General features: G+C 35.9%; 1 pseudogene; it reads right to left on the reverse strand.

The window, feature by feature from the left end:
* Window positions 1–4,731: 4,731 nt before the first annotated feature.
* The window catches only part of LOC102850649, a 4,052-nt pseudogene continuing 2,563 nt past the window's right edge, over window positions 4,732–6,220 (reverse strand).

Below are 6,220 nucleotides of genomic sequence, written 5' to 3' on the forward strand. Positions count from 1 at the left end.
GAAGAGTATTGAGTGTACCATGGATTGCTAGGAATAAAAACAGATTCATCCTGGAAAGGGTCAAACCAGGCTGCTCTTTGGAGGTAAGGATTCTAAGGCTCTGTCTAACATACTTTGGACATGTTGCAAGGAGGGACAAGTCTTTGGAGAGGGACATCATGCTTGGTAGGGTGAAGGGACAATGCAGAAGGGGAAGGTGGATTGATTAAGTGACTGGGGTAATCGGGATGGGTGTTTTGGAGATATTGCGGTTGGCACAATACACAGCAGAGTTTAGGGACGTTGTATATAGGGTTGCTATGAGTCACAAGTGACTCAATGGCACATAACAACAACAACAACAGTACGATCTTGATGTTTTGAATGGGCTTTTCCCCCTTTTTTTATTTCCTCCTCCTTCCACGAAGTTTGCCTAAAATAGAGTAGGGGTTTTTTTTTTCTAAATATTTTCCTCACTTCCTACTCAGTTCCTTGTTTTGAGGCATGGAGGGCTGGTGCATTTTCTTTTCTTTCTCTACATCCATTTTTGCTTATCGGCCACTCTAGTGCTGGGCTCTTCAGCAGTATAAAGTATTTTTGTTTGATTTGGTATTAAAGTTTTACTTGGAAGAATGGGCAAAAAGTGGGAATTTTATAACCCCCTAGAGGTGAAGTCAGAGCATGCACTCAATTCAGAGCACATATTACAAGTTTAGCATCTATTTTGAGCTGTTCCTTAAGATATAACTAGTAAATTTCTCTCTTTAAAAAAATCAATAAGTAACCAACCAAAATTCAGTAAACTAGCAAAAACAATTTTGTTGATTGCCTGTTGCGTTAAATGTCTTAAGAACGAAAGTAAGATGATTCATATAATAAATGTATCTGTAAAATTTACTAACTCACAGTGGGTTGAAAGTAACACTACAGTAAACTGTCAGCCTACTAGGAGGCTCTGGTGGCATAGTGTTTAAGGAGTTTTGCTTGAAGGTAGATGTCTGGAATCCACCAACTGTTTCTTAGAAGAAAGATAGGCAATCTCTTTCCATGTGATTAACAGCCTTATAAGACTTGAATAAGAGCACCATCTTCCACCATTTCTTCTGTACAAATCCACTTGATACATGGACAAAACACAAGTACAAGAATAAAACTTTGTTCCTGTAAAAATAGATAGAATTTCTGGCTTTCCTTTCAATAATTCAGTGATTTTTTTTTTTAATGTACTTTCCATAGGAGGTAAAATCCCTTTTTTAATGAGTCATTTTTAATTTGGAAAAGCAAATGTTAATAATCAAGCAAAACTGAGTTGTTGTTGTTGTTGTTATGTGCCATCGAGTCGCTTGTGACTCATAGCGACCCTATGTACAACAGCCCTAAACTCTGCTCTGTCCTGTGCCAATTGCACTGTCTCTGACACACCCATCCCAATTATCCCAGTCACTGAATCAATCCACCTCATAGAGGGCCTTCCTCTCCTGCGCTGTCCCTCCACCCTCCCAAGCATGATGTCCTTCTCCAAGGACATCCTTACAAAATGTCCAAAGTATGTTAGACGGAGCCTCAGAATTCTTGCCTCCAAGGAGTTAAATTAAGAAAATATAAAGTGGCAGACCTCATGAAGGGGGAATGTTGGTACCTCTTTGGGAGAATTTAGTCAGAAAATGAGAGAAGGTCCAGTGATGTGAGAGTCCTGTTTGTATCGGAGAGCAAAGTGGAGAGAATGCTGTTCAATAACCTGCCAGAAACTGAAAAGAGTAAAGACACAATTTTAACACCTTCTTCTGATAAGACATTGGGTTAATTAAAGGCAATCAATCTAGTGGCAAATAAAAAGGAACTGCAAAGTTTATTTTAACACAAGAACTGTTCAGGGGTGAACAGACCTTTTCAATTGACAACACTTAGCAAAAGGGGAGTCTGCCTGCCTGTTATTGGGCAGAGAGGGGTAACTGATAAAGACTGAGAGTCAAGTTTCTCTTCAAATTTTCCATTTACTTATTATATTGCCTTTATCACAGCTCTTCACCTTCTCATTTTGTTTTGTATAGTCTTGACAGTAATTTCGTCTCTAAGTATAATTATCCCCTAGTGTCTATTTTATACAGAGAGATTCAAAGTTTTTGAGTGAACTGAATATTTGAAACGATGAAATTCACTTTTCATTTTACCCAGTTAATTTTCTTGGCTAATAAAATTCTATGAAACAGTTATGAGGTTGTGTCAGAAATGCCTAGATTCTAATAATAATAACATGAAGTCTTTTGTTTACGTAGAAACTTTCATTTCTAAATCTCAAATGGTTTAAATATACCTCATTAATCACCAAAGTATTCTTGGAGGTTTGTAGGTGGGTGTTTCTAGTGTTATTACTAACAATTAAAGAATGCCATAGAGATCAATCTTATCCTTTACAGTATAAAGGAAATATAATTTTTGTATCTTCAAAAGACTCATAAAGAATAAAAGAGAGCCATTCAAATATAAATACACCCTCAAACATACTGTCACATATCAGTGGGATAATTATACAAAATGGATTTGAGTATCATTGAGAAGAAATGACTCTCCTTAGAATAAGTTAGGTTTATGTAAAATAACATTAGTAATTTCAGGCCTTGGGATGTGATGAGATGCATTAGGACAGTAATTTAATTTATTATCGATTCAGGTATACTTTTCATTTCCCAGTGACTCAGTTTCAGAAAGGTTTGCATAAATGAAAATTTTTCTTTAAAAAAGGATAAGTATATTCATTAATAATTTTTGTTAAGAATAAGCACAATTAACTGTCATGTATAATCATAGCATCTATCTTTACTATGTTTACAAGATTATTACACATTGAAGGTTATTAAAAGTGAGTTAAATCTATATTTTAATGCTATAGAAGTAGAAGTCTTTTTTATAAAATCTCTCGATAGGAACTATTAATAATACAGAAATACTAATTTGTAATATGACAAGAGTAAATTGATAAGGAAATATAATTTTGTGATAAAACCAAAGATAATTGAGATTATCTGAGAAAATTAGTGTACACAAACTCTGATTTTAATGTAAAGTCTATTTCAAGTGTTAAATTATTTCTTGACCTTAATGGACTTGTTCATAATTTATAAAATATAGTTAGACCTATGCATTATTACACAACCCACCATACTAATACAATTTTTACTTTCATTATCAATTTCTTTAATATAAAGAGTTTTATTCAATTACATATTGGACTTAATTATCCCAATATATTTACCTGGATTTCTTTAGTGTCTGAATGTGATTTATACACATCACACACATTATGACAATGATATCACAAAGTCTTTTTTTTTCTCTACAGTTAAAAATCTTTGAAAAAAGTAGTGTGCAACACTAAATCTTACTGTGGAAACATAAATGACATAATGTCATTTGTTGAATGAAATCCTGAAGAGACATTACTCTTTGAAGTGGCTTAGAAAAGTGAAAGGATATTTAAAAAGTAAACTATATTAAATATGACTACATTTTTCACTAGAAAAATGGAGTTGCTTTCATAGTTAAGAAAATAATTTCTAGACCCGTCTTGAAGTACAACATCGTGAGTGGCAGGATAATATCCGTACGCTTACAAGGAAGCCCAGTGAATACCACTATCATTCAGATATAGGCACCAACAACCAGAGCCAAAGAAGAAGAAATAAATTATTTCTACCAACTTTTACAGTCGGAGGTCAATCGAACATGCAATCAAGATACTTTTTTTTTTTTACAGTGAAAGTTATTTGGATTTTATAACTGAATGGCATCACAGTCATCATTTTTCAAAACACCAAATGAACCAATTATTAACAACATTTTTATTAAAAGATTAATGACTTCTCTATATTATTCTCTTCCTCTGGAGCAGCTCTCAACCTTTTACCTGTCATTTTCATGTAGAAAATGATAATATTCCTGCTTAGATTTGGGGCATATGATCCCCATACATATAAAGAACACCAAAATGTAAGAGTTATTTCTGTCCCCAAGTGATGATAGAAGTGGGGAATCATACAAAGACATGAATCCATTTCAGTTTCAAATAAATTTTGAGTGGCAGTCTACTTTTAAATAATAGTTCTGTTATCTGTGATCAATCTAATTCAAGAAACTAATTTGGTAGGGAGACAAAAATGTTAAGACTCTTCTAACTCACCATTTAAAGTGCTTGTTACAAGTTACAAACTTTTAAACAGACAGGAAGAATCAAGTGAAAGAAATGTAAAGACAACTCATCTCCAAACTTCATTACAGAAAGAAAAAAGTGAGGAGGTCAAAATACATCTTTCTGTGTTCAAAGTACCTCAGATGACAGAACAGGAAATAAAAATAAAGAATAAGAAAAGCAATGGTTTCCGACTTCATGAGCATATGCAGAATATTTGTAAAAACAAAAATCAAACAACAGCAAAAACAAACAAACAAACAAACCAAAAAACCACCTGGAAAGAAAGGTAACAATAGTATAGGTACAGTTAAAAGTGAGTTATACTCCTATTGACCGCACTGTAGAAAGATTCTAAAACAAAACATTTTGTTCATTAGTTTAAAAGTCCCTTCAAAGGTACTTTCTCTTCCTTTTAACCCTCCACCCCAGAGCCACAAAGTGAACTCTACCAACACAGAGTGCTCCGAAGACATGCACTTCCTGCTTGCGTTGGTGACACCAGCTGCTGGCTTTTATTAGGAATCTAGAGGTGCAGGTTCATCCTGTTCCAGTTTATAGGATACTCATCTGCAGCAAAGGTTACTTAGAGAAATCTCACACCTGCTGATGTGGGCCGGACTACATCTTCCTATTACTCGCTCCAGCATTCTTCTAACAGATGCACACGCTGCTTCTCCTTCTGAGAAACAGCACATGGAGTCCAAGCACTTGATACTTGAATTTGCTCCAGTAAGCTGTGTCTTTTCAGTACTTGTAGGATGGAGCTGTCAGTCAAATACTTTCTTTACAATATCAAGAAATAGACATGTAACAACCATGAGAATCATGGCAAACCAAACAGAACCACTCAACAGGAGCTGAATAAATACAAAGTACATAATCTGGGAACTCAAAAATGGCCAGAGGATCCCTCCATAAAACAAGGAAAACACAAAATAAAATATAATGGACCCCCAGGTCACGAGATGATTGATCCAGGTCCAGAAGTGAGTTTCCAAAGCCATCTTTACTGTGACTGTAATAACCATGACTGTGAAGACCAAAGTGCCAAACGTCCAGTTTCCAAACATCTGGCCATTTGCAAGTAGAGAAATGTCTTCCCCTAATAGGAAATATGATCCAAAAAAGAAAATGAAGGCATGGCTGAAACCCAGGATGGTCCAATAAAGAAATGTTTTAATGCTTAGATGGCAATTTTTACTAATGTCTCGATAGAGAGTGGGCTTGCTCTGTAATATGTGAGGGTCTATATTCTGTTCCAAAAGACTGTATATCAGAATAGGCAAGGAGGTGAAACAAATATTGTACAAAGTCAGGTACATGCTGTCATACAGTGTCTGCTGAGAAAACAAACAGTAGAACTGGTATAAAAATTGAGGTGTGACAAAGCACACATTTTTATAAAAAAATACTGAACAAGGGTGGCTATTCTAATATAGTAAAAATGACCATGAACAAAAAGCGGTTTGGAGAGGAATTTAAATCTAGCTATTGCATAGTCACTGTTTCGTGCAGCTTGTCTTCCTTCTTTCCCCATGATTCCTATGCCAACATGTGCTTCCTTGATCATGCTTACATCATTTGCACCATCACCAACAGCCAACGTGATCGGTTTCTCAGGTGAGATTTTTATCAGTCTTATGACCTTCTGGCGAGCTGCCTGAATTGCTCAGCACATTCACTGTCTGATTTCTGGTTTGTAAGTTCAAGGATGTTCATGGTTCTGCGAAAATGTCCACATGATAAACTGACACTAACAGCTGTCTCATGTTTATCTCCAGTAAGTACCCATACTTTAATACCAGCCATTCTTAATGCTTCGATTGCTTCTCTAACTTTATCTTGTAGTCTGTCTTGGCGGGAGGTATCCGGGAGCCAGGCTGCTTCTCAGCCCCCAATGGTGGTCGCGGCCTGGTGGAACGAGCTGCTTCTCTTTGGCGTAAATTGCAATCAATTAGGGATCGTTTCTCAGACTCAAGTTAGAAGTGAGAGTTCAGATCAGTGAGGCCACCATTGCTGCTTTGAACACCCCAGAAGGAAGGGGAGAATGGA

The sequence above is a fragment of the Elephantulus edwardii genome, unplaced genomic scaffold, assembly GCF_000299155.1.
Source record: "Elephantulus edwardii isolate Elephantulus edwardi_28Jun2011 unplaced genomic scaffold, EleEdw1.0 scaffold00021, whole genome shotgun sequence".
Classification (NCBI taxonomy): Eukaryota; Metazoa; Chordata; class Mammalia; order Macroscelidea; family Macroscelididae; genus Elephantulus; species Elephantulus edwardii.